This window comes from Chiloscyllium plagiosum, chromosome 26 (assembly GCF_004010195.1).
Source record: "Chiloscyllium plagiosum isolate BGI_BamShark_2017 chromosome 26, ASM401019v2, whole genome shotgun sequence".
In the NCBI taxonomy this organism is placed as follows: Eukaryota; Metazoa; Chordata; class Chondrichthyes; order Orectolobiformes; family Hemiscylliidae; genus Chiloscyllium; species Chiloscyllium plagiosum.
The window spans coordinates 52,052,288-52,070,487 of record NC_057735.1 but is presented as its reverse complement, the minus strand read 5'-3'; the positions used below and the strand labels follow the sequence as shown (position 1 = coordinate 52,070,487).

At 43.2% G+C, this 18,200-nt stretch overlaps 1 long non-coding RNA gene across 2 annotated transcripts in view; it reads right to left on the bottom strand.

Annotated features, from left to right (window-relative positions):
• Window positions 1–18,200, bottom strand: part of LOC122563354 — a 36,237-nt gene that overhangs the window by 13,441 nt on the left and 4,596 nt on the right. Inside the window, exons 2-3 of one of the 2 annotated variants that reach the window (XR_006315568.1) lie at window positions 16,360–16,487; window positions 6,024–6,082 (exon numbers count right to left, since the gene is read on the bottom strand). This is a non-coding gene — a long non-coding RNA (uncharacterized LOC122563354). Of the gene's footprint in view, window positions 1–6,023; window positions 6,083–16,359; window positions 16,488–18,200 lie in introns of those variants that run through there. The other variant, XR_006315567.1, reaches the window with a different exon arrangement.

Sequence of the window (18,200 nt, the reverse complement as noted above, 5' to 3'; positions counted from 1 at the left end):
TTTTTACAATATATATTAATGATGTAGAAGATGGTATTAGTAATAACATTAGCAAATTTGCTGATGATACTAAGCTGGGTGGCAGGGTGAAATGTGAGGAGGATGTTAGGAGATTACAGGGTGACCTGGACAGGTTAGGTGAGTGGTCAGATGCATGGCAGATGCAGTTTAATGTGGATAAGTGTATGGTTATCCACGTTAGTGGCAAGAATAGGAAGGCAGATTACTACCTAAATGGAATCAATTTAGGTAAAGGGGCAGTACAAAGAGATCTGGGTGTTCTTGTCCACCAGTCAATGAAGGTAAGCATGCAGGTACAGCAGGTAGTGAAGAAGGCTAATAACATGCTGGCCTTCATAACAAGAGGGATTGAATATAGAAGCAAAGAGGTTCTTCTGCAGCTGTACAGGGCCCTGGTGAGACCACACCTGGGAGTATTGTGTGCAGTTCTGGTCTCCAAATTTGAGGAAAGACATTCTGGCTATTGAGGGAGTGCAGCATAGGTTCACAAAGTCAATTCCTGGAATGGCAAGACTACCTTACGCTGAAAGACTGGAGTGACTGGGCTTGTATACCCTTGAGTTTAGAAGACTGAGAGGGGATCTGATTGAGACATTTAAGATTATTAAAGGATTGGACACTCTGGAGGCTGGACACATGTTTCCGCTAATGAGTGAGTGCCGAACCAGAGGACACAGCTTAAAAATACGGGGTAGACCATTTAGGACAGATGAGGAGAAACATCTTCACCCAGAGAGTGGTGGCTGTGTGGAATGCTCTGCCCCAGAGGGCAGTGGAGGCCCAGTCTCTGGATTCATTTAAGAAAGAGTTGGATAGAGCTCTCAAGGATTGTGGAATCAAGAGTTATGGAGATAAGGCAGGAACAGGATACTGATTAAGGATGATCAGCCATGATCATATTGAATGGTGGTGCAGGCTCGAAGGGCAGAATGGCCTACTCCTGCACCTATTGTCTATTGTCTATTGAATTCAAATTCCATTATCTGCTCTGGCAGGATTTGAACTCAGGTCCCCAGAATGTTATCTGGATCTCTGAATTAACAGTCCAGTGATTTTACAAATGGGCCCTTGTCTCCTCTGTGCTTATTCAAACGTCTTTTAAACTGTGTAACAGTACTTGTGTTCACCACTACCTCTGGAAGTTGATTCCAGACATAAACCACTCTCTGTGTAAGGAAGCTGTTTCTCATGTCTTTTGTAAATCTTTCTCCTCTCACTTTAAAAGTATGCCCCCAGTCTTGAAATTCCTCACATAAGAAAATAAAAGTCAGCCATTCTCCTTATCTGTGCCCTTAATGATTTTATAAACTTCCAAAAGATTAGTCCTTAACCTCTTACGTTCCAGTGAGAAAAGTCCAGCCTGTCCAGCCTCTTCCGATAACTTAAAACCTCCATTCCTGGCAACATCTTGGTCAATTTTTTCTGAACCTCTCCATTTTAATAACATCCTTTCTGTAACAGGATGACCAGAACTGGACAGAGTACTCCACAAGAGGTCTCACCAATGTGCTGCACAATATCAACATAATTTCCCAACTCCTATGCTCAAAGAAGTGAGCAATGAAGGCAAGTGTGCTAAACGCCTTCTTAACCATGCGACACAAACTTCAAACAATTATGTTCCTTAACCCCTAGGTCTCTCTCTGTTCTACAACACTACCCAAGGGCCTACTTTTAATTGTCCTCCTCTTGTTCATTTTACCAAAATGCAATACCTCATTTTTTTCAAATTAAACTCCAACTGACACTCCTCAGCCTATTGAACCAAATGATAAAGATCTCTTTGTAAAGTCTTAAATAATCTTATTCACTGTCCACTATACCACCAATTTTGATGTCATCCACAATTTTATTAACCTTGCCTCTATATTCTCACTTAAAAGAGGAGAGGCATTAAGAGAGACAGTTAGGAAGTATGTTGTAAGTGGAGGGCATTTGGTCTGCTTGTAAAGATTGCATTGTAATTTAACGAACTAATCAGTTCAGCTAGTTGGTAGAAGTGCGGGCTTAGGTGAATACTGAGCTTCAGTGAGTAAGGCAAGCAAGGGAAGTCTCTTTTATCCTTATTCGTGAAAAGGTCAGAGATGACAGTTAGGGGAGTGGTTTGCTCATCTTGCCAGATGTGGGAGATCAGGGAGCACTGTAGTGTCCCTGATGACTATGCCTGCAGGACGTGTGACCAGCTGCAGCTCCTCACAGACCTCATTGTTTGATTGGAGAGGCAATTGGACACACTGAGGAACATACAAGAGACAGATAGTGTGATAGACAGCAGTTATAGGGAGGTTTTCACACCACAAGTCCAGTCAGATAGATGGGTGACTGCCAGGAGAGGCAGGCAATGCAGGAGTCTCCTGTGCAGGAGTCTCCCCTGTCAAACAGATATACCGTTTTGGAAACTGTTGGAGGTTTTAGCTTCTCAGGGGAGTATAACAGCTGCAGCCAGGCCTGTGGCACCACACCTGTGGCTGCATTCAAGATCCCAGGATGGTATGATGCCTTCATGGTACCATGGTCAAGGATGGCTCTGAGCAGCTGCATGAAATTCTTAAGGGGGAAAGAGTGAAAAGCCAGAGGTCATTTTGTACCAACAAATGTAGGGAGAAAGAGGGATTAGGTTCTCCAGAGATTTAGCAAAAAGGCTGAAAAGCAGGACTTCAAGGGTAGTAATCTCTGGATTACTACCAGTGCCACGTGTTGGTGAGGCAAGGAATAGAAAGAGAGGATAGATGAGGGTGTGGCAGGAAGCAGGGTTTCAGATTTTTGGATCATTAGGACCTCTTCTGGGGCAGGAGTAACCTGTACACGAGGGACGCATTGCACCTAAGCTGGAGGGGAACCAATATCCTCACATGGAGGTTTGCGAGTGCAACTCTGGAGGGTTTAAACTAAATTGGCAGAGGGCTGGGAACCAGAGCAGCAGGTCAGCGAGTGGAGGGATTAAGAGGAAGGTAGATGTTAGGATCAGTGAATCAGAAACGAAGGACAGGTGAAGGAACATGATGGTATGAATATGCTGAAGTGTGTTAATTTCAACACAAGGAGCATTATTGGTAAGACAGACAAGCTTAGAGTCTGGATCAGTACATGGGATTGTGATGTTGTGGCCATTACAGAGACTGGGGTGAGAAAAGAGACAGGACTGGCTGCTCAACCTTCCAGAGTTTCATTGTTTTAGACAAGATAGAGAAGAAGGGAAAAGAGGTGGAGAAGTGGCATTACTCATCAGAGAGCATGGTGTTGTGCAGCGCAGGTCATGTTTTACTGACCATAGTGAATTTTTCAAGGAGGTGATGAAGGTGATCAATGAGGATGGAGCACTGGATGTTGTCGACATGGAGTTTAGTAAGGCTTTCAACAAGGTCCCTCATGGTAGGCTCATTCAGAAGATTAAGATACATGGGATCCATGGTGACTTGGTCACATGAATTCAGAATTAGTTTGCTCATAGAAGCAAGATGAGTGTTTTTCTGGCTAGAACTCTCCAGAAGTCAGTGTGAACTGGTTGGGCCGAAGGGCCTGTTTCCACACTGTAGGGAATCTAATCTAATCTAATCTAATGTTGTTCCGCAGTGATTCCTACTGGGACCGCTGCTGTTTGTGATATATATAAATAACCCATACAAAAATGTGGATGGGTGGGTTATTAAGTTTGCAGATGATACAAAGGTCAGTGGAGTTGTGGATAGTGTAGAAGGTCGTCAAAGGATTCATAGGATATAGATCAGTTGCAGATATGGGCAGAGAAATAGCAAATGACACTTAATCTGGATAACTGTAAGGTGCTGCATTTTGGGAGATGAAATATTAAGAAAAGGTATACAGTTAATGGCAGGATTCTGAACAGCATTGATGTATGGAAGGGTCTTGGGGTTCAAGTCCATAGCTCCCTGAAAGTGGCCACACAAGTAGATAGGGGAGTAAGATATGCATATGGCCTGCTTGCCTACATTGATCAGAGTATCAAGTACAGGTGTCAAGATGTCATGTTGCAGCTTTATAAGACTTTGGTTGGGCCACACTTTGCATTCAATTCTGGGAACACAATGTTACACATTACAGGAAGGATGTGGAGGCTTTGGAGAGGCTGCAGAAGAAGTCTACCAATATACTGCCTCTAATTTGCCTGGATTAGAGGGCATAAGGAGAGACTAGAAAAACCGGGTTGTTTTCTCTTGAGTGGCAGAGGCTGAGGGGACACTCGATAGAAGTCTATAAAAGTAAGAGATGGCTAGATAGGGTTGATGGTCAGAATCTTTTTCCCAGACTTGAAATGTCTAATACTAGGGACATGCATTTAAGGTTAGAAGGGGATAGTTCAAAGGAAATGGGAGGGGCAAGTTTTTTTTAACATAGAGAGTGGTAGGAGTCTGAAATACATTGTCTGGGGTGGTGGTGGAGACAGATACAATAAGGGCTTTTAAGTGGCTTCTAGATAGAGTCATAGAGATTAGATTAGATTAGATTACTTACAGTGTGGAAACAGGCCCTTCGGCCCAACAAGTCCACACCGACCCGCCGAAGCTCAACCCACCCAGACCTATTCCCCTACATTTACCCCTTCACCTAACACTACTGGCAATTTAGCATGGCCAATTCACCTAACCTGCACATTTTTGGACTGTGGGAGGAAACCGGAGCACCCAGAAGAAACCCACACAGACACGGGGAGAATGTGCAAACTCCGCAGAGTCAGTCGCCTGAGGCGGGATGTACAGCACGGAAACAGACCCCTGGGTCCAAAGCATGTGAACATGCAAAGAATGGACAGATATGGACCAAGGACAGGTAGAAATGATTAGTTTCATTTGGGTCATGTTTGGCACAACATCATGCGCTGAAAGCCCTGTTCCTGTATTATACAATTCTATGTTTTATGCCTTATGCTGACTGTGCTTGATTAGTCACAGCCTCTTTAAATGCAAATTAATTCTATCCATCAGAATTGCTTCCATTAGTTTCCCGACCATCAATGTTGACTCGCTGACTTGCTTCCTTCTTAAATAAAAACACTACTTTAGCTATCCTTCAGTCCTTTGGCACCTCTCCTCTGGCCAGAGAGAAATTGAAAATTTTTACAAGTGCCCCTACTATTTGATCCCAACAACCTGCGATATATTTCATCTGACGCTGAAGATTTATCTATGTTTAGGTCTGCCAGGCTACTCAGAACCTACTATCTTCTTTAATTTGATCACAGACCCTGATATCTAAACTATTACCTCTCTCACTTGTATTCATTCAGAACACTACTTACATCTTCCAGCTCCACACACAAATTACCACTGTACTCCTGAATGGGTCTCATTCTTTATCTCATTATCCTTTCATCATTAACGTACCTGTAAAACAACTGTGGATTTTCCTTTATTTTACCTATCATTATCCCCTTTCTTATTGAGACTTCTACATACTGGCTTAAAAAGCTGTCCTAGAAGTATTTTAAAAGTTTCTCTAAACCTTTCGTACTGTGATGACCACAGTTAATATTGGGTACATTTTCCACAACCCTATTACTTTTATACTTCTCTGAAATTTGCTTACAAGAAGCTCCTCTTGTTCTCAGATTTTAAAGTGTTTTCTAAGATGTGATCTCTCCTTAAATCTTCAAGAGATTCCCTGAATAATATTGCAACCATCCTATTTTGCTCTTCTTCGCTGTCTTATATGAAGACCCTGTATCCTGGAGCACTGAGTTGCCAATCCGATCCCTCTCTCACCTATATCTCAGAGACTGCAATGTCATTGTACCCCCATATTTTATTTTGAGCATTCATCTCATCTGCTTGTTTATCAGACTCCCAGTATAAAATAAATATCATTCAACCTTGACAAACCTGCTTGTACCTTTACTGGCCTGTAACATTGATGCCTTATTGACTCACTTCTTGTTTCTTCTCCTATTGGCCCCCCTTCTCACTCTTTTGAACATTCTCTTTGATCCCACTCCCCTGCAAAGCTATTTCACACACATACCAACATCATTCGAAACACACACCTACCCCTGCATGGCTGCTGTATCCGTTCCAGTTCAGATGAAGCCCCACCCAGTTTGAACAAACTGTAAACAGAATGAAAACAAAACATATTTTCATGCACAGAATTCCAATGGTGCATGGCATTTCCAACACTACGGGCTGTCCCGCAATCTGAATGTGCCTTCTCCCAACTGCTCACGTGAAGTGTACAGATTGTTTCATTATTAGTGATAAATAAACTCAAAGGATGCCTCACACTTGTTGGAGGCGAGGATGGCGGAGATAGAGGAGAGGGAGAGTCCAACAAAACAAACAAGTCTGCTTTAGAGATAAGATAAAACTTGATGCACAATAGCTTAACAAAGAGTTGATTTATGTCATTTTTCTGCCAAATTGCAAACACCACATAGTTAGCGGCACATGGTTAGCACTGCTGCCTCACAACGCCAGAAACCCGGCTTCAATTCCCGCGTCAGGCAACTGTCTGTGTGGAGTTTGTACATTCTCCCAGTGTCTGCGTGGGTTTCCTCTAGGTGCTCCGGTTTCCTCCCACAGTCCAAAAATGTGTAGGGTAGGCGAATTGGCCATGCTAAATTGCGCGTCGTGTTAGGTGAAGGGGTAAATGTAGGGGAATGGGTCAGGTGGGTTGCTCTTCGGTGTGGACTTGTTGGGCCAAAGGGCCTGTTTCCACACTGTCAGTAATTTAATCTAACACTATTGATTTCCTTTTTAATCCTCTTTGTATAACAAGACTATATTTCTCTACTCTGTAAGATTTGTACCTAGGTACTTGTACATAAGATGGTGCCAGTAAAAGGAGTACAAGTGACAGTAAAGTCTGGTTATCTCTGACAAGTCTGGTTATCTAAGACCATCAGAAGCAGTACCAGAAAACATGGTTTGAATATAGATAACAGTAGCATCAAAAACCAGTTCCCAGAGTTACTTAGAAATTCATTGGTGGTGAACAAGTCCTGATGAACCAGGAAATCCCTACTCACACACTGTGCAGGTTGACAGTCTTCACGCGTGTGAATGTGTTGATATAACGTGACAATGTGATTATTCACAAAACTTACTGTGCAGATACAAAATCGTTATTAACATTTTATCTACAAGATCAGCACCTTTAATTGTAGAAGGATTAATAACGTGAGTACAAATAGCCCAAAGCTCATTCTTTGGTGTCATGAAGAGCAAAATCCTTCAACTGTGGTTTGTTGTGAATTTGAGAGAGAGAGAGAGAGAGAAAAGAGAGAGAGAGAGAGACAGAGACAAAAGAGAGAGAGCAAGAGAGTTAAGTGCAAAAAACAGTGAAATGATAGGTTGGCCCTCATCCTAAGAGGTTCTGAGCACAGCAGCAGATATCTTTCTGTGAGGGCCTTGGTGAGCCCACACCTGGAATACTGCGTGCAGTTTTGTTCTGCTTTCTGCCTACAGAGAGAGTGCAAGGAAGGCTCACCAGACTGATTTTTGGGATATCATGACTGATATGTAAAAGACACTTAAGCCTCATTTTATCTTTGCTTCTCTGTCTTTCTGAGCTGCTGACTGCATCACTAACTAGTATCCTACTCCCATTTCCTGATCTGAATCTGACCCATCTAAACCTAGAGTTCAGTTTCCTTCCCCCTGTCATTCTAATTTAAAACCTCACCAATGGAACGGGCAAAAGCCCCCATGAGGAAGTTTGCCCCAGCTCTGCCAAGGTGCAACTGGTCAGGCTTATCCAGGACCCATCTTCTCCAGAAATTAGCCAAATGTCTCAAGAATCTAAAATCTTCTCCAGTTCACCATTTCTCCAGCTACACATTCATCTCATCTATTGTCCTTCTCTCTGGAGTGAAAAGTGACTACAGACAGCTAGGTTGGAAGCTGAAGAGCAGCACGAATAGAGTAGTGATTTCGGGTTTGCTATCGGTGCCACAAGACAGTGAGGTGAGGAACAGGCAGCGAGTGCAGCTTAGCACATGGCTACGCAGCTGGTGCAGGAGGGAAGGCTTCAGATACTTGGACCATTGGGATGCCTTCTGGGGAAGGTGGGACCTGTACATGAAGGACGCGTTGCACCTGAACTGGAGGGGCACAAATGTCCTGGGTGGGAGATTTGCTCATTAGTTCAGGAGGGCTTAAACTAGTTTGGCAGGGGGTTGCGAACCAGAGCTACATATCTGAGAGGGGGGGTAGTTGTAGATGGGGCAGTAACAAGATGTAGTGAATCTATTGGGAAGGTTTTTCACATAATGGATCGGTTAAAGTGTGTTTGCTTTAATGCAAGGAGTATCAGAAATCAGAGTGATGAACTTAAGAGAATGGATCCGTACTTGGGAATATGAGTTTGTGGCCATAACGGAGATGTGGGTTTCACAGGGGCAGGAATGGTTGCTAGATGTTCCAGGGTTTAGAACACTTAAATAGAAGAGGGAGGGGTGAAAAGAGGTGTTGAGTAGCATCGCTTATCAAAGAGTGTGTCACAGCTACAGAAATGAAAATTATCAAGGAAGGTTAGTCTACTGACACAGTATGGGTAGAAGTTAGGAGTAGCCACCTCATTGGGGGCTTTCTACAGATCCCCGAATAGCAGTAGGGAGATTGAAAAGGTCATAGGCCAGCAGAATTTGGAAAAATGCCAGGGTTGTTGTTATGGGTGACTTCAACTTTCCCAATATTGACTGGAACCACCTTAGTGCAGATGATTTGGATGGAGCCATTTTTGTCAGTCGTGTTCAGGAGGGTTTCCTTACTCAGTTTGTAGACAGGCCAACAAGGGGAGAGGCCATTTTGGATTTGGTGTTCAGCAATGAGCCAGGACAGATGTCAGGCCTAGTGGTGTGAGAACACTTTGGTGACAGTAACCACAACTGCCTCATATTGACCATAGCCATGGAGGGGGAAAGGAGCAGTTACCATGCCAAAATATTTAATTGGGGAAAAGGAAATTATGATTCTATCAGACAGGGGTTGGGACCAATTGGTCCTCAGAAAGGGCACAGCCGACTTGTGAAAACTGTTTAGGGAATGTTATTGTGAGTAATGCATAAATTTGTTCCTCTGAGACGGGCATGAAGGGGTAAGATTAAGGAGCCTTGGATGACGAGAACAGCTTCTTGACAAAAGGAAGAAGGCAGCTTATGTAAGGTGGAGGAAGCAAGGATCTAGCACAACTAGAGGATCTAGAGGATTACAGGCTTGCTAGAAAGGAGTTCAAAAATGGACGGAGGAGAGCCAGGAGGGAGCATAAAAAAGGCTTGGCAGGAAGGATTAGGGAGAACCCAAAGGCATTTTATTCATGCATGAGGAACAAAAGAATGATCAGGGAGAAGGTAGGGCTGATCAGGGATAGCGTAGGGAACTTGTGCTTGGAGTCTGAGCAGATAGGGGAAGCCCTAAATGAGTTTATGCTTCAGTTTTCACTAAGGAAAGGGACCTTTTTGAGAACTTTGAGCAGCCAGGAAACAGGCTTGAACAGATTGAAATTGAGGAAGTTGATGTGCTGGAAACTTTGGCAAACATTAAGGGCCAGACCAGATTTATCCGAGGTTGCTCCGGAAAGCGAAAAAGGAGGTTGCTAAACTGCTGACAAACATATTTGCTTCCTCACTCTCCATGGAAGTCATACTGGAGGATTGGAGGGAGGTAAATGTTGTTCGTCTTTTCAAGACAGGGAATAGGGAAATCCCTGGCAATTAAACAGCAGTCAGTCTTACATCTGTGGTCAGCAAGGCTTTGGAAAGAATTCTGAGGGATAGGATTTATGACTATTTGGAAAAGCATAGCGTGATTAAAAGCAGTCAGCATGGCTTTGTGAGGGGCAGATCGTGCCTCACAAATCTTATTGAGTTCTTTGAGGAGGTGACAAGACATGTCGATGAAGGTCGGCAGTGGATGTGGTGTATATTGACTTCAGCAAGGCATTTGATAGGGTTCCCCATGTGTGGTGTAAAATTATGTCCCAACACATGTGTGAATCATAATGTAACACATGTATTGGGCCAAGCAGTGGAATGTGGTGTAAAATTATGTCCCAATACATGTGTGAATCATAATGTAACACATGTATTGGGCCAAGCAGTGGAATATGGTGAGTCTGCTCCGGGGTTACGTTTAACCGCCGAGCGTGGGTTGTTGGCAACCGCTCTTTGAGAACTGACGGCTCCCAGTTCCGGTAACATGTAGAGTGAGTATAAGCCAGACCTGTTGTAAGTATGAGACCTGGTTGTGGCGGCGCTGCGGGGAATAAAATGCTCATATTCTAGCAGACTCGCCTCTTGGTCGTTTGTTCTGTGTCAGACTACTCTCCTACGAACCTGACCTTGAGAATTTTTTAAAACACCATGGTAGGCTTATTCATAAAGTCAGGAGGTATGGGACACTGGGAGATTTGGCTGTCAGGATTCAGAATTAGTTGGGTTACAGAAAGCAGACAATGGTTGTAGATGAAAAGCATTCTGCCTGGAGGTCAGTGTTGAGTGGTGTCCCGCAGGATTCTGTTCTTGGGCCTCTGCTGTTTGTATTATTTATAAATGACTTGGATGAGGAGGTTGAGGGGTGGGTTAGTAAATTTGCCGATGACACTAAGGTTGGAGGCATCATTGATAGTATCGAGGGCTATTGCAAGCTGCAGCATGACATAGACAGGATGCAGAGCTGGGCTGAGAAATGGCAGAAGGGATTCAGCATGGATAAATGCAAAGTGATGCACTTTGGAAGGTTGAACTTGAATGCTGAATATAGGATTAAAGATAGGATTCTTGGCAGTGTGGAGGAACAGCTGGATCTTGGTGTCCAAATGCATAGATCCCTCAAAGTTGCCACCCAAGTGGATAGGGTTGTTTAGCAAGCATATGGTGTTTTGGCTTTCATTAACAGAGGGATCGATTTTAAGAGCTGCGAGGTTTTGCCGCAGCTCTACAAGTCCCTGGTGAGACCACACTTGGAATATTTTGTCCAGTTCTGGTCGCCCTACTATAGGAAAGATGCAGAGGCTTTGGAGAGGGTGCAAAGAAGGTTTACCAGGATGCTGCCTGGACTGGAGGGCTTGTTTTACAAAGTGAGGTTGACTAAGCTCAGACTTTTCTCTCTGGAGAGAAGGAGGAAGAGAGGAGACCTGATCGAGGTGGATAAGGTAATGTGAGGCATGGATAAAGTTGATAGCCAGAGACGTTTCCCCAGAGCAGGATTGACTGCCATGAGAGGTCATAGTTTTCAGGTGTTTGGGGGAAGGTATAAAGGAGACATCAGAGGTAGGTTCTTTACACAGAATGATGGAATGCATTCCTAGTGGTGGTGATGGAAGCAGAGTGATTATGGACATTTAAGCGACTGCTGGACATGCACATGGACAGCAGTAAATTGAGGAGTGCATAGGATAGGTTATTTTATTTTAGATTCGGATTAATTTTCAGCACAACACCATGGGCCGAAGGACCTGTTCTGTGCTGTACTTTTCTATGTTCTATGCTCTCGCTAGCACATGGCACTGGTGGTAAGCCTGACATTACCACATTTGAGATCCTGCACTGTCTTCCGATAATCAGCTTTCAGGACCTCATCCCTTTGTTTATGTGTATTCATAAAACCATAAGACATAGGAGCATAAATTAGGCTATTCGGCCCATTGAGTCTGCTCCACCACTCGACCATAGCTGATAGGTTTTTCAACTCCATTTTCCCCCTTTTTCCCTATAACCTTTAATTGTCTTAATCAAGAACTTATCTATCCCTGTTTTAAATGTATTCCATGACCTGGCCCCCACAGATTCTGTGGCGATGAATTCCACAGATTCAGCACTCTCTAGCTAAAGATGCTTCTCCTTATCTCCATTCTCAATCCTTTGGTCTAAGGATGTGCCCTCAGTCCTCATCTCTTCTGTCAATGGAAACATCTTCCAAGCATCCACTCTGTCCAGGCCATTCGGTACTCTGTAAATTTCAATCAGAGCTCCCTCACCTTCTAAACTCTGGGTACAGTCCCAGATTCCTCAAACACTCCTTCATATGTTAAACCTTTCATTCCTGCAATAATTCTCATGGGCCTCCTCTGGACCGGCTCCAGGGATAATACATTCTTCCTGAGGTATAGGGCCCAAAATTGCTCACAGTACTCTAAATGTCGTCTGACCACAGCCTTATAAAACCTTAGAAGTATGTCCCTGTTTTTATATTCTCATCCTCTCGAGATGAATGACATCATTATATTTACCTTCCTAATTGCCGTCTCAACCTGCAAGTTTACCTGAAGAGAAACCTGGACTAGAACTCTCAAGTCCCTTTGCACTTCAGAATTCTGAATTTTCTCTCCATTTCGAAAATAGTACATATTTTTTCCACCCAAGTGCATGACCTCAGACTTTCCTACATTGTATTTCATCTGCCACTTCTTTTCCTGCTTTCCAAATGTGTTTAAATCTTTCTGCAGTTGTCCCATCCCTCCACCCATCTTTGTATCATCTACAAACTTAGCCAGAGTGCCCTCAGTTCCTTCATCTAGATCATTAATGTAAAAAGTGAGAAGTTGTGCTCCCAACACTGACCTTTGTGGAACACCATTCATCACTAAATTCCATCCCAAGAAGGTCTCTTCTATCCCCACTCTCTGCCTTCTGCCAGGCAGCCAATCTTCTATTCATGTTAGTACCTAACATCATGGGCTCTTAATTAGCAGCCTCCTGTGCAGCACTTTATCAAAGGGCTTCTGGAAGTCCAGATGGACAACAAGCACTGGCTCTCCTTGGTCCAACCTGCTCGTTATCTCCTCAAATAATTCTAACAGATTTGTCAGGCATGACCTTCCCTTGATGAAACCATGCCGACGTTGTCCTATTTTACCATACATTTCCAAGTATTCAGAACTCTCGTCCTTCACAATGGACTCCAAAATCTTACAAATGACTAAGGTCAGGATAATTGGCCTATAATTTCCCATCTTTTGTCTTACTCTCTTCTTAAATAGGGCGATTACATTAGCATTTTTTCCAGTCCTCTGGGACCCTCCCTGACTCCAGTGATACCTGAAAGATCATTACTAAAGCCTCCACTATCTCTTCAGCTATCTCTTTCAGAACTCTGGGTGTAGCCCATCCAGTTCACGCTATTAATCCACTTTCAGACCTTTCAGTTTTTCTAACACCTTCTTGGTGATGGCCCCTGTATTTACCTCTGCCCCTGACTCTCTTGATGTTTTGGGAAATTACTAATGTTTTCCACCATGAAGACTGACACAGTACTTATGCAGTTCCTCAGCCATTTCATTGTTCCTTATTGTTATTCTATGGCATCATTTTCCAGCAGCCCAATGTCCACTTTTACCTCTCTTTTGCCCTTTATATATTGAAAGAAACTCTTGCGATCTTTATATTCCTGGCCCGCGTACCCTCCTATATATTCTTCTCCCTGCTTATTTCTTTCTTTGTTGTCCTCTATTGGTGTTTATAACCTTCCCATTGCCTTTCATCACATTATACGCTTTCTCTTTTGCTTTTATCCTGTCCCTCACTTCTCTGGCCAGCCGCAGTTGCCTCATCCTTTAGTATACTTCTTTTCCCTTGGGATGAATTTTTGCTGTATCTCTCAAATTACTCCCAGAAACTCCTAGCATTGCTGTTCCACTGTCTTTCCCACTAAGCTCCTCTCCCAGTCAATTCTGGGTCAGCTTCTCCCTCATACCTCCGTTGTTGCTTTTAATCAACTGTATTACTGTTACATCTGATTTCCACTGTCTCCCTCTCAAACTGCACAGTAAACTCTATTATACTATGGTCATTCACAATCTTATACACTTCTATCACCCTTAACTTCCTGCGTTACAGTGTAAACAAACCTGGTCTGTGCAATCTTTCTTCATAGCTAAAATCCCCCACACCAGTCAACATCTTTGTAAACCTTTATTGGTCAGAGTATTGAGCACATTCTCCCCGTGTCTGTGTGGGTTTCCTCTGGGCGCTCTGGTTTCCTCCCATATTCCAAAAATGTGCAGGTTAGGTGAATTGGCCATGCTAAATTGCCCACAGTGTTAGGTGAAGGGGTAAATGTAGGGGAATGAGTCTGGGTGGGTGGCTCTTCGGAGGGTCGGTGTGGACTTGTTGGACCGAAGGGCCTGTTTCCACACTAAGTAATCTAAACCCTTAAGACTATGGCAGTCCCAGTCTACATTTGGAAAGTTAAAATCCCCTACTATAACTACCTTATTATTCTTACAGATAGCTGAGATCTCCTTACAAGTTTGTTTCTCAGTTTCCCTCTGACTATTTTGCTATCCTTTTTGATGCTTTGTGCTGGTTTTCTTTTATAATTTACCTTAGCTCTTTGTATTAATTTTTTCATATCCCTTTGTTTATGTTTGAAAGTTTCCCAATCTTCCAGCCTGCCACTGGCCTTTGCAATATTGTAGACCTTAGATTTTGACTACATATTGTCCTTGACCTCCTTGTTTGACCATGGATGTTTTTTTTACTCCCGCCCCCCAACTCCCCACATCTTTCTTCCTCACTTGGATACAGTTTAATGTTGAGGAATTGAGTTACTCCTTAAACATCTGCTGTTGCTCATCTGCCATCTTACCTTTTACTCTTCCAACCCAATCTACTTGGAATTTTCATCCCTGGATGTTCGAGGCTGAGGGATGATGTTATCGAGATTTATGAAATCACGAGGGGCATAGATAAGGTGAGTTGCCAAGGTCTTTACCTCAAGGTAAAGGGGAGTCCAAAACTAAAGACTATCAGTTTAAGTTGAGATGGAAAAGATTTAAAAGGGACCCGAGGGGCATTCAATTTTCACAGAATGTGGTATATACTTGGAGGAAGCTGCCAGAGGAAGTGGTAGAGGTGAGTATTATACAACATTTAAAAGATATTTGGACAGATAAACAGAGGAACAGGGCCAAATGCAGGGAAATTCAGTTTTGAAAACCTGGTCAGCATGAATGAGGTCGGTCAAAGGGTCTGTTCCCGTGCTGTGACTATAAAAGTTGTCTTCCACGGTTACCAAAAATTGTGACAAAGTTAATAATTTCTCTCTTTCTCTCCGCAAATGAATTATACTGGACATAAATCCACACCTCGACTAAATCACTGCTTAACCTTCTCAGCTCCAACAGAATTATCTGACCTTCTGCTACCTCTCCACAAAATAGAAACCCATCTTTATTTTTATTTATTCATGGGATGTGGTTTTTGCCTTGGAGAAAGTGGTGGTGAACTGCCATCTTGAACTGCTGTAGTCCATGTGCTGTAAGTATATCACAGTGTTGTTTGGACAATAATCTCCTGGAGCCTTACAACCCTCCCCAACTCTGTAATCCCGTCAAGCTTCACAAACCTTCCTAACTCTAATCTCCTCCATCCCTGACAAAAGTTGCTTTCTCTGTAATATCCTCAGCCTCAAAATTCTCTCTACCTCTGTAACCTTCTCTAGACTCATGACCCTTCCTACCTCTGCACCAGCTTGCTTTCTTCATTAATACTGGGTTCTCATTCATTCATTTATAACTCCTTTACTACTCCACTCACAAGCGAACAACATTCTCATTTCATTCATTCGTAACTCCCTACTATAACATGGTTTCATTCATTCATAAAACCACAGTTCTATAGAATATTTTACTACTGTAAAATAGACCAAATGCAAAATAACCTTTTCTAATCAAAACAACCCTTTCAAACCCATTACTGCATTTTCGCACCTTATCAGCCCTTGCTACAAGCAGTGTTTACCTCTGAATAAGTGTAGCACACACAACAATATCATCGCCATTAAGTCCCCACAAAATATAATATTAATCAGCCCTTACCAACTATCACCTGGATTCCCCAATTAGTATGTACCTGTTAAATACCTTTTAACAGGGCCATTATCCCTTTAAGAAACTAACTGACAAAACAGCACTTCCATGAAATTGCACAAACGAATGAAACTCATACTAGCAAATAGTAAACAAATCTCACAACCCAGTTGCAGTAATCCATTTAATATCCATTATTCTTTTATGAAGAACAGGTATAACTTGTAACTCATTTAGAACATATAGGCCTGGTATTTTTATTAACATTTATTTAACTTGAAAGACAAAAGGACTAACTCCTCTTAATTATGCAGACAGACTGGTCAGACACTCTTAATCCAATTAGAAATAGCAGCCAGGATTCACCATGATTTAACACATTTCCTGTCTTCTAGGACAGAAGCTCTTGAAATCTTTGTGCACTATAAATAAAACAGTGTTACACCATAGTAATGGAAATATAATATATTTAAAAACTGTGCATAAAGGGGCTCTTGTAAGAACTGTATTTCTGGAATTTATTGCCGCCCCGTACTTGTGCTGTGCTACTGAATAATAGAGACTATTTTCTCCACTCACCGATTCTGGTCGGTATTTGAACACGATCCCACAACTTGGCGTAGTCAGGTAGGATCACTGGGAACACCGTCTAAATTGACCGCTTCCTTCTTAGAGTTGATATCCAATCCTCGAACGCGATCCCAAACCTTACGTGAGTTAATAGAAGAACATAGAACATTACTGTACAGTACAGGCCCATCAGCCCTCGATGTTGTATGTAATTTGTTTTGTTTAGTGATGACAAAGGTGTCATCCACATAGCGAACCCAAAGTTTGGGTTGGTTGGTTGGCAGAGCTGTTTGCTCTAGTCTCAGCATTACTGCCTCTGCTTATAACAGAGATCCCATGGCTATTCCGTTGGTTTGTCTGTAGATTTTGTTGTTGAAGGTGAAGTGGGTGGTACGGCATAGGGCCACTGGCTTGACGATACTGTCTTTGCTGATGAAGTTGGTGGTGTTTGGTGTATGTATCTTTGGGTCTTCTAACAGTGTAGTCAGTGTTTCCTTTACCAGGTTGATGTTGATGGATGTGAACAGGGCTGTTACATAAAAGGAGACCATTATTTCATCCTCTTCTATCTTAGTGTCTTTGATGATCTTCAGGAATTCTTGGATGGAGGGAATGGAGTGGCGTGAGTCTTGTACTAAGTGTTTTAGTCATTGGTGTAGCCCCTTGGCCAATCTGTCTGTTGGTGTTCCAGGTAGAGAGACTTTGGGTGTGAGGGGGGCTCTGGCTTGTGAATTTTGGTTCAAATTAGAAGATACATTAAAGACCGTCAATAATACCCTTACTGGCATAAAATGCACTAAAGAGGAGGAAAACAACAACAAACTGCCATTACAAGATGTCACAGTAGAGTGAGCAGCCAATGGGGAACTTCAAACCAGCGTCAACAGGAAAACAACACACACAAGCCAAATATTGAACTACAGGAGCAATCATCCCAACATCCACCAATGAAGCTGCATTAGAACATTATTTCAACGCACACTGCAGCATAGAGGAACTACACAGAGCAGAGGAAAATCACCTATACAGTGTATTCAAAAGAACTGGGTACCCAATGAACACAGTCTGCCAATTTCTGAGCAACAAACCCAAACAAGCAGACAAACATATGTCCAGAAACCCTAGCCACTCTCCCCTACATCAAAAACATCTTGGGAATGACTGCCAGACTACTCAGACAACAAGCAAAACTAATGTTATCGACAAAATACCTTGCAAGAACTGTAAGAAACACTACATTGGACAAATAGGCAGAAAACTAGCCACCAGGAAAGATGAGCATCATCTAGCCACAAAAAGACATGACTCACTCTCACTATTATCCTTACATACAGATGAGGAAGGACACCATTTCAACTGGGGCAACAAATCCATCCTAGGAGAAGGTTGAAACTTTATTGCTGGAACAGCACAGCAGGTCAGGCAGCATCCAGGGAACAGGAGATTCGACGTTTCGGGCACAGGCCCTTCTTCAGGAATGAGCAGAGAGTGTTCAGCAGGAGAAGATAAAAGGTAGGGAGGAGGGACTTGGAGGAGGGGCGTTGGAAATGTGATAGGTGGAAAGAGGTCAAGGTGAGGGTGATAGGTCAGAGTAGGATGGAGGCGGAGAGGTCAACAAGAAGACTGCAGGTCAGGAAGGCGGAGCCGGGCTGGAGGGATTCGGCTGAGACAAGGGGAGGGGGGATGAAGAAACTGGTGAAGTCCAAGTTCATCCCCTGTGGTTGGAGGGTTCCCAGTCGGAAGATAAGACGCTCCTCCTCCGACCGTCCCGTTGTTGTGGTTTGGCGGTGGATGAGTCCAATGACCTGCATATCCTCGGTGGAGTGGGAGGGGGAGTGGAAATGCTGTGC